This window comes from Corvus brachyrhynchos, unplaced genomic scaffold (assembly GCF_000691975.1).
Source record: "Corvus brachyrhynchos isolate BGI_N302 unplaced genomic scaffold, ASM69197v1 scaffold26, whole genome shotgun sequence".
Lineage (NCBI taxonomy): Eukaryota > Metazoa > Chordata > Aves > Passeriformes > Corvidae > Corvus > Corvus brachyrhynchos.
Window position 1 is genome coordinate 8,267,993 of NW_008239324.1, and position 11,235 is coordinate 8,279,227.

Consider the following 11,235-nt stretch of genomic DNA (forward strand, 5'->3'; position numbering starts at 1 on the left):
CGGATGGGTGGGTAGATGTACACTCACACAGATAAATAATACAGCCAGTGAATGTACATACACAGCTATTGGAAAAGTCAGAGAATTCTAAAATGTTCTCACTAATAGTCTGGTTAATGAATACAAATGCAGTGCAAACTCAGGCAAGCTTAATGCTTACAATGGTTTGTTCCCAGGCATCTACAGAGTGGTAAGGAGGAGAATTAACATAGGATTATCATATTTTACACATAGGCATACTTGCCAATCCTTTTAAGAATCCTTTAAGGACATATCTAGCGTCTAAGTATTTGGAAATAAGAATCACTAAATATAGACTGTGCAAACCACTTAGCTATAATTCTTTTGAGTTACTTGCTGTATGACAGAACTGCGTATTCAGTTGATTTCTGCATAATGAAATAAGCCATTTTAATTTTTAAATGTGGGAAGATAGCAGTTTGTAAGCTATACTAAATATTTAAGAACATTTCATTTGATTAACTGAGCTGTATTTGGCACTATGAGGAGCTAGCCATGACTTTAATACTATCAAAAATTGTTTCTGAAAGTGAATGGTAAAAGAGATGTGTGTCTACCTGGTTTCCCTATTCAGCACATTTGTAAGTCACATTCCACAGATGTTGGATGTTTTACGCAGGTACAATCACGTATTTATAAAATCACCCAGCTGCATTATGTAGGTGTCTGACAATGTGAGCTGTGGTTTCACCATCATTAATATCCAATCTATGTGCTATCAAAGCACTCAGGGTAAATTTGATCTGGCTAAAGGATACTTGGGTTAGCTCACAATATGCAGTTTGTGCTGGCTGTGGTAGGACAAACACTGTTTAATCTGGCATTAAGGCTGCTGACACATTTTTTTTGAAAGATGGCAGAGTGAGATTTTTCTGTAATGTGACTTTGCATCTTGTGACCACAGTACTTTTTATTTGATATTAATGATCTAGAACCATGTCTTTAGCAATTGTAAAATATATTCTTGTATACAGTTCCTGTTAAAAAAATATTTTAAAAGCCCTGTTTAAATGTGCTTCCTATTTCTTTTGTTGAGCTGGGGAACATAGTTGCTTTCTTTTTTTGTTAATATTACCCAAATGACTTACTTGCATAATTTATGGGAATGTTTTTCAGATATGTTTCAGGGTAGCTTTTGACATAGGAAAAATTAAGTTTAAGACACACAGGTGAGTAGAAAAGTCTTATTTCTTCTAAGTTTTTAAACTGTATTGTGGATGAAAGGTTGCTTGGTGATGTTGTCTCTTGAAGGATTTTGCTGTGTTATTTCTCACCTTTCTACCTCTTCAATGTGAAGGAGAGCAGGAAGGGTAATTAGGAAAGGGCTGAGCCAAACTGTTCAGTGGCAGTCTAGCAAGGGGCAACAACCATAAGAGGTGCCTTGGGAAGATTCAAAGTACATGCTAGGAGAAATGTTTCCCCTATGAAGGTATGGTGATACTGGAACAGGTTGGCCAGAGACCCTTGGAACTTTTCAAGAGCTGGTTAGACAGAATCATGGCTTGTTTATTATTCATGACAGTTCTGGGGGGAAGCAGAACCCTTAAAGTTCACTTCTACTAATATTTCTATGATTGTGTTATTCTGTACCTACACTGCAGAAGTATCAAAGTAATTTATTCAGGTGGGATTTTCACTGTAGGTGAGTTTTCTTTGTGGGTTAATATTTTCAGTGGAATTTCAGTAATTTTGTACTGGGGCCATAATTCAGCTATGAAATAAAGTGAGTGGATCTAATACAAAAGATAAATATTGTATAACCATCACGCTTCCCACAACATAGGGATCATACTAAGTATTAAAAATCCTGTTTTCTTGTTGAAATCCACATTAAAACCAATTGTGTATATATGCTTGAAAGTCCCTTTTTATTATGGACATCCTATGAGCCTTATTAAGCAGAACTAAACAAACCCTAAAAGTACAGCAGAGTGGTTCCTACCCTTTCAGCAGCAGGACCAGTCTGAAATTTGGTATTATTTTCCATGTTAATTCTCAGTGTTTAGTTTTAAAATTCTTTATTGATAATTTCAAAAGATTTTGGAAGGTAATGAATACCATACAGGGTCAGACCAGATGTCCTTCTGTTGTGTCCTGCTATCTGACTCTAGCTAGCAGTGACTGCTTATCAGTATAGGAGCAGTGCGTCATCCTTTCCTTGGTATATCTTTCCAACAATCAGGGGTTCACTCTTCGCTGAACTAGGTGTGATCTGAGAATGCATCTCACAGCAGCATTCAGCACTTTTCATGTTTAAACCCATTGAAACATAGTATTAATTATGGTGGTGCATCTAATGCTGCTGTCATTATCCTCTGATGGATTTTTCCAGAAGACTCAGCCACCAGATGTTCATTTGGTCAGTTTCCAAGAGAAATATGCTCCTCTATACATCTTTCATTTGGCATTTAGTGACGTATTCACAGCAATGTTTGTGCAATTAAAAATATTTTGATTGGGTTTGGTATTTTGTTGGGGTTTTTGTTATGTTTTGTTTAGTTTTGGTTTGGGGTTTTTTTTGGGAGGGGGGTGGAGTTAACACAACAATGAGCTCAACTGTGTTTACAGAAATTGCATCAGGCAATGACTCAGTCTTGGTCTCTGTTCAGCTGCTCCGAGTTCTCACCCAAATGTTTCTAACAGTTTTGGTCGCTTTTGATTTATGGAGTCATGATTAAATAAGGAAACTGGAGCAGCAGAAAGTATCTGCTGCTGTTGGGGAAACACAAGCCCTGGAAGCTGGCAGATGTTGGCTCTGCAGCAGATCAACCTAACTGTAGCAAAGGTCATCCTCTAATGGAAAGGAAAACAAAAATAAAACACTCCCATTCCACCATGAGGAGATACTGAGGGCTACCAGGGGGAGGGAGCGCTTCTGTAATATACTGCTGTGCCACTTGTGCTGTACAGATCTTTATGGTCCTTTACTCCTCATTCCTCCCACAGACAAATGACTGAGTCTAGTGGTCCTGTGATGGCCTGAGCAATAATGAGATGAGCTGCTGCTCAGCCTTTGTCCTCAGTGAGATCCAGAACCCACCCTGCTCAGCGGTGGATCCCCCCAGTCTTTGTCTCTTCCTGTGATACCAGCTCATACCCTGACCCACAATGGGCAATGTTCAACCACAGGTCTGTGAGTGATCCTCTGTTCAATTCAGTCTGGAGAACTCAAGAGAAGCTTTGCTGTGCACAGAGACACATGAATGGGGAGACCTGCCCACCTCCAGCCATGCTCTCCCTGTTTAATGTCACAGCCATTGATAAACTCTGAGTTTTCCTGATGTCCAGCTATGGCACTGCTCTTCCTTCACTGTTCCTCTATGGCATGCAGACAGCTGAGTGCTGTGTAGTTGGCACCAGCTGAAGGAATCTTTTCAGGAAATCCCCAGTTCAAATGACAGGAACAATTGGTTTGCAGTATGGAAGACCTGAACATCACACTTTTATTGCCAAGGAGGCATCTCTCTTGAGATGTTTCTTATTTTTCCCTTTTATTGTTCAATTAGCTTTCATTTCTTTATAACTACTGTATTTAAATGCAGGCCTTAAAATTTCCAGTGTTATGTGGCTATGGGCTTGTGAAGGTTTTTTTTCAGGCAGCCTCTGTAGAGAAATCTTTTCTATTTACTCAGTAAGACTTAGTCTTGGCCAGGTGAACCTTTGCTGTGTGGGTCCAGGATTTCGACTAAATTTTTTCATTTCCTTTTTGTGGAAATTCTGTGGTCATACAAATGTCATTTGCAGAGTAAGTCTTATCTATACTTTTCTGTTGCGTGGCCCCAGTATCAGGCAACATTTCTGTTGCTCTTGTTTAAGACTGTAGCACCTGTGTTCGAGTCAGGGAAACAGAAAGAAGTGCTTGGGCATGCTTGGGGGTGTGTGCAAACAGTGAAATTTCTATGTGTAATGAAATGAGAAACACTCAGTTTTCAGTTTGCATATGCACTGCAGGGTACAGGAAAAAGGGATTCCTCAGTTATTGATAACTGTGAGTTAACTGAGATAACTGTTGTTGCTTGGTTAAAATGGATAGAATACCAAATCACACTCCTTGTTCTCATTGAAAGGCTGCTGTTTCACAACCTCAGCCACAGTTGTTACCAATCCAGTGCATTTCCCTCATAGTTCTCATCTTTGCTTTCTGTAACTCTGCATCTTCCAAAATGCCAGTGATATGCAAAATTTCTTTGTCTTTGAAGCTAAAGACATACTCCTGAGTATTGTCATCCCTTATAGCTTTGGTGTTCTCTTCAGCATCTTTAAAATAAAATCCCTAGCTAAATTTTCACTCTGTAATTAAGGACCTAAAGTAAAGGAGCTAACTAAAGGAATCATGTGAACTGTGAAACACCATTTTTCAACATAATTTTTGCCAGTACCATTTACTTCAGTAAAGCCAGTGGGAACTTTAAAACGAGAACAAGTCGTACAACATGTGTGTATTTTCTGTCCACATAAATATCACTTCTCTAAATTAAAACACCCAAAAATGAAAACTGTCCAGATGCATTGGTTATAAATGAGGAGCTGACTCAGTGTCTGCTATGGCCATTAATGAGCCTCTCGTACACTCCCTAATCATCTTGATTGCCTTATTGAATGAAACATGTGACACAAACCTTGTGCAGAATATCGGTGCTGCTGAAGCACTCGCTTTAGCTCTTTGTACTAAATGGTGATTTACTTTTAGTTCTTTGTAGTAAATGGTGATTTACTTCTGGCACCTCTTCAAATGGCAGGTCTTCACATTTGTGGTCTTCAGTTGAATGTTCTGCCTATACACTTAGCTTCTCAGATCACCAGTTATCTTCAAGTGTTTAATGTCCCAGCAGGTGTTAATAACAGGGAAGTCATGCCTTGGTCAGCATGCTATTTTGCCTGTCCAACATGAAGTCAACATACTTCCCTCAGGAAAGAATTGGCTGAAGTGTAAAGCAGCTGCAATGATTCCTATTTCCATAGCTTTTTGAAAAAAAGGATCAGCATGGTTTTATCCAAAATAGTCATTATCTCTGCTTAATAAAGGTTCTGGGTTTAATGGAAATGCAGAAGGCTACTTAATAAAGGCTTTATTAGTAAACACTCCAGAGTTTAAGCATCCTAAAGTTAGTTGGGTAGCCTGTTTAAAATAAGACAGTGGTCCTATTGTGTATCCAGTGAAGATACAGTATTATCCTGCAGCCCTTGGTACTGTGAGAGTACTATAGGCTTCCTGTTGATGTTTGCAGTCTCAGGAAAAAGCTGAAATTTACAATGGCAGTGGAAAGGGAAATGATTAAATAAGCTTTAGGAACTAAACTACTCTTCCTCCTTCAAACAGATCCTTCTGGGCAAGGCTAGAAAGCCATGGAGTACAATGGTGAGGAAGTCTACTATACTTAAACTTCTGGTGTTCTCATACTTGTTACTGCCTATGGACATATTTAGTGGAGCTTATTCATGCTTGTTAAAAATGGAGAATGTTAACTAGGAATTAACTACATTTTAAACAACTTGTAGTTTCTAGTATTCTGGTTTGTGTTGGTTTGATTTGGTTTAAGGGACAGCATTGTGCAAATTAATCTATATTGATGAAGCCCATTTGTCTGAAGATTATTCTTTTAATAGGCTAGGCAGTTAATGTTTTTTAATTGTAAACTTTGATTACAGGCTTTCAGTGTTTTCAAATGTGTGCTTGTCCTTATTATTTCATTTTAGATCTTCCTGAAGAAGGTGGTAACTGCTTTTAAAAATAAGTATTTGGCTTGGCTTTCCACCATAGTTCTTCTGCTTCTGTATCCCCACTTCCACACAGTCCACATCTGATCAGCCCATGAGGTGCTAATGTGGAGAGCTCTCATAGCTTATCTGATATTTTGGAGAGGACAATTTATAAGAATGTTTTTTCTTATCAACAGTGTTCCCATTTCCAAAGATCAACACATTTTGTAATTTAATGAACATATTATGTGGGCGAGAGGGTGTGTTGTGCATGGAAGCCCCAGTCAGGAACTGGGCTCTGTACATACCTGTCATCCTTCAAAAGGCTGCAGTGTCAGGAAAGCATGGGGAGAGGAAAACAAGAGACCTTGGGTACAATGGTGAGCCATGCAGAGGGAGAACAGAAATGGTGTTAGAGAGAGAAAAAATTAAGGGGAGAAAACAATACCAAACTCAAAAGCAATAGAAAAGGGGGAAAAGAGAATTAGGGAAGGGCGAAGACAGGGAAAAGGAAAGTAAGATACAAAATGAAAACAAGAGGAGGAGCAACATGAGCACCACAAATAGGGGAAAATAACACTGGGCTGAAAACTGTATTGTCTGGAGATAGCCATGATACAGCTAGAGCATAACTGAAACATTTGTATTCTTCTTAAGTGTTTTGTGTAGATTTCTAATCTACTTCTGTAAATGCTTTAAAATGTTAAATGCATTTGATGCAGTTGGATGAAAATGGGATTTTATTTTGATACACATTTATTTTTCTTTCCTAATGTTGCAATATACACAGAAGAAGAATAGGCTGTGTATTAGTTCAACAGGAACTCAAGACGACTTGTTTTATATGAACAAGGGTGTTAGGTATTGTGAACTATAAAAACATTCCATTGTTAGACAAGAAGAGTTAAATGTATCACTTTTAGCAATCTTCCAAATTAAACAGCCAGGCTTTGCTCTTCCCTCTGTCAATATGACATCATTTTGTTTATACTGAAAAGACTGCTTTAGAGGTATATCTTGAGTTGGAACACGCTATTTCGTGTGGCAAGAATTCATAAAATGTTCTTAGAAGTTTTAACATTTGTCTCAGTACGAGAAAGTCAAAACAAACATTTTTAGGCATAAAAATTATATACTTTGAACATTGCTCCCAGTTTTGCATTTCTAGAGGGTTTTTTGTTTGTTTCATTTGGGGTTTTTTTTGCTGAAAACACAAAAACATAAATCACATACATTAATACACAAGGGGGGAAATGTATGAGGAAGAAGGCATGCATCTGTACAGGAGGGTTGTCTACACTCTGTGTTTATTCCAGTGAGGAACTTCTGTCACTCAGTATATCAATATGTTCTATTTAAGCTTAGTTCTGCATTTTCTTTTAAAAAAGGCTGTTAACGATCACAGTCACTTGAGGACTGGATTATGTGGATTACATTCTCATTTTGTTCTTCCTGATAAAAGTTTCTGATCTTTTTGGTGTTGGGATAGGGAGAGCTGTCCATCCGGACACAGCTGCCATGGCACCACTTTTTAAGGTGCTCTACAGAGGTTAAAGCATAAAGTACTCATGTAGCTGGAGCTTTAGGTGGCATCTTAATATCTTTGGGAAGCAGGCAGACCCAGCTCCACACATGTGAGCTATAAAGGGCCCTGTCTGTGAGGATGATGCCGTGATGTTTGGTAATGGTAACCAGTAAGGCAGCGAAGTCTTTTCTAAAAGTATCGCATTGCAGCGTGCAGGTTCCTGGCGTGATGTCAGGCAGCTCTCATGAACCCTGACTGCTCCACAGCAGCTATGGTTATTCTTAGAGACACTTCCCATTCCTTAGGAAAAGCTACTGTGTGAGGCTTAGTTGGCTTTTATCTTTAGAAGTGAGCATTTAAATGTTGGACTAATTTGTAGCTCGTTCACAGCTCAGCTGCAGACCTGCCAGCTGCACTGGGATCAGTGACAAGCTTTTCTTCCGCCTCCAAAGCACACTTGCAGACAGATCCAGGCCCTAGAAGCACATTGCCCCAGAGGCAACTCGACTTTTTCACAGGCATGTAGCTGCCTGAGGGAGTTTTCCAGAACAAGTAGCATATTAGGCATTCCCTAGCAAAGAAAGACCTTACATGCAGGTGGTAACCTTGCTGGCTTCAGGAGTGTTGGATTGGCACTGCTGGGGACATGCTCTTGTGTTTGGAGGCAGAGAGGGACTGGTGACCACGAAGTTAAGTATTGCCCCACCTGGGCCATACAGCTTAGAGACAGAGGCGTGAGCTGCCCAGCCAAGTGGCAGAAGGGGATGAGGGAAAACCTCTAGCCCCTCAAGGGATGTTGATTCAGAATGACAGGAGCAATATGTATTCAACTAAAGCATCTTTTCTTGGATCAGCACCCACGATCCTATGGCAGCATTCTTGTAAGACTTAGCAGAATGGCTGAACTAGAGACAGCCTCTCTTGTGTGTTGGATCACAAGGGAAAAAACATACTTTTTTGGGTGGAGATCAGAAAATAAGTTAATGAGGTAGGAATTAGTAATAACTACACTGGGAGGCATCTGGCTGCGCAGCTTAGCAGTTTGGCAGTATGGAGCATCCTTCCCACATTTTCAGAGGCCTCTTGTACTTTCATTCTTGTCCCACCAATCTCTTCTGGTTTTGTTTGCCCTCACAGATTTGGAAAGACAGTCCGTCCAACCTTACAACCTAATAAATAATAAATACACTTAGTTGGAAGCCTAGCAGCTTCCTCTTGGTCAGGCTGGTTGCAGACTTGACCTCTATTTTCCAGAAGTGTGTGGTGGCAGCTGGGCAAGTCCTGGAGCAGCAGTTCCAGGCACAGGCCTCCACAGGCTGTGATACCTTGGCTGGCAGGAGCAGGAGAAGACAGTGGGTCAATTCCTGACCTGTCAATAGGGTGAGACACCATCATGTCAGTTTTACATCATTGGAAAAATAAATCTTATTTTCATGGTCACATGTTCATATGAGGCTCCCCAGCTGAGGGAACAGAAATGAACTAACCCCTCTTGACACAACCCATTTAGCCTGGACAGTAAAAAAGGATATATTTTAGGGTTTTGGTTTTGGGGTTTTTTTTATGTTCAAGAGATTTCTCCTTGTTTACACCACTGTTAAATTTAGTCCGTCTTATAGGCACAAAATGCTTCTTTTCAATGCCATTCTTCTTTTAAGATCCAAGGAAGTGTGAAGGAGTAAAAACAACCAATTGTTAACCATGGTTAACATGAGCTGCTGAAGTGATTCTATTAGCTCAGGATAACTGGCCAGATGCTCGAAGCACTGGGGTCTTGCTGCCGGCTGGCGATTCCCATAGCAAGCGTCAGTAACAGATAGTGTGAGAAAGAGAAACATGATCAGGGCTCTTCTAAAAGACAGTAAAATATACACTCAGCAGGGATGAGAATATCCTAGAAACAAACAGCAGGGAGCTGAAACAAGGAAGAAACAGAGCAGGAAATGGAGCTGCAATTCTGATTTCATCAGATTAGCAGAAGCTGAACAGAGGACAAACCAAAGGATCTCTGTGAAAGTGGGAGTGCGCTGTGTTGGATTCACCCTTGACCAGTAAACCCAGTTTTCACACTGGATCTGTGTGAAAGAGCAGGAGAGGCATAGAAATTATGCATGTGATGTCAGTTCATCATGAAATGGTTGAGGATTATTTTATTTAATTTTTTCCTTTCTAAACTTTCATCTTTTCAACTTCAGGTAAATTATTTTAAACTAAGAGACTGCTTACAAAAAAAAGTTGTTTGCTAAATGGATTCAGTTTCATTAATAGCTTTGTTCATTCCTAGAAAATGTTTTTCAGCAATTTTTTTTAATTGAAACATGGTTCTGGCACTTCTGTTGTGACTCTTTTTGGTTTTTATAGTGCCATTCAAGTGCAACAAAACCAGAAGTAACTAAATGAGTTTTTAAAAGCATATTACTCTTAATTAAATGGAAACGTCAAAAACTTCAGGATGAATTGGGTGAGATTCACCACGGGCAGTAAATACATTATGTCTACTTAGTGTTTTCAGCAAATTTTTATTCTGTTGCTAACAAAATTAATTTGATTTTCAAAATGAGGAAAGGACTTGGAGGTTATGTGAGTGTAGGGCAAATGGGTGATCCTGGAAGAGCATTGCATTGGGAGGTGGAGTGGAGCAAATCGTGAGAAGGAAAGGAAAGGGAGACTGCTCTTTAAGGTGTTGTATTAACCTTAAGTGATTAAAATGTGAGTCCTTGTAGGAGCTGATTTTTCATTTCTCCAGAAAGCAGAGCTTGTAAGCAAAACTCAGAAAAGGATTCAAAATAACAGGAGGCTCTCCGTCCTACTGTGTCACAGGTTTTAGGAACTTGGCGAAGTCAAGCTTCCTCAATAAAAGATGGAAATTGGTCCTTAGTATGTGTAATTAAAGAGGAGATTGAGAATTATTTAAATATAATTTAAAGTGATTTAATGAAAACCAATATTTGAATATAAGGTTTAATTTCCCTGAAAATAAATCACAGCTAAGGAGAAACTTTACATGTAAATCCAGTGATTTGGAGCACTCTGTATGGAAGGGGAGCTCAGATGCAGTGCAGCTGTTACAGCCTTGGAGGGCTGGCCCTGATGGCTGTTGGGCTGGAGGTGCAGGCAGAACTTGTGCCCTGCTGCATCTGCTGAGCTGTACAGGACTGGAGCAATATTACAGGCAATCAAGACTTTCATTTTCCCTGGAAAAACAAGGAATTTGAGTGCTGAATAGGGAATATGATCAGTGGTACTGAATTGAGGAAGCATTTGCTTTAAGAATGGTTGATTGATTACTTTTCTCCCCATTTTTATGTTATCTTTTATTTCTCTGGTTTAGGGTACTCTTTTTTCCTGGCCTCCAATGTCTATAAAAGATGGATGGAAACAATATATAAAATGTACAAAATAATTTTAGAATATATTTTATTCGAGATTTGGATAGGCTATATGGAAATTTTCACGTTAAATATTTTGAAATATATTTCAAGATATATTTGTAAGCAAAATATTAAATATTTTAAAAAGAGAATATATGATTTGTTGTATTTTACAGACCTAATGGACACAATTTTCACGAAGGCTTTTTGTGGGTTGGAGGTGGGTTCTGTGCTCAGCTCAGGAGTCACCCTGAGCATGCTGTTGGCTGTCCCTTTGGCTGTGTTCAGTCTGCTGGTGTTACAAAACTCTGAGAACTCTTGCTCTTAGCACTTCTGTGAATGTTTTAGGAAATGCATTTGTTGTTTTGGAGCAAAGATGGGGAAGGCAATTCTTTTTCCAACAGCTGCACTGAACAGTAGAGATTCACAGCCCCTTACAGATAGGGAACTAAGACAAATAAAGTGCAGACTGTGTCCACTGCAGGGTACAAGACACTATTCTACCTTTCCTTCTTTCAAAAAAAGCAGGATAAATTAATCAAGCAAGGACTAGGCCAGAAGAGTTGTGCTATCAGCACTCTCCAGCTTCTGGTGCCGAGCAAGCCAGCTTGGATCTCT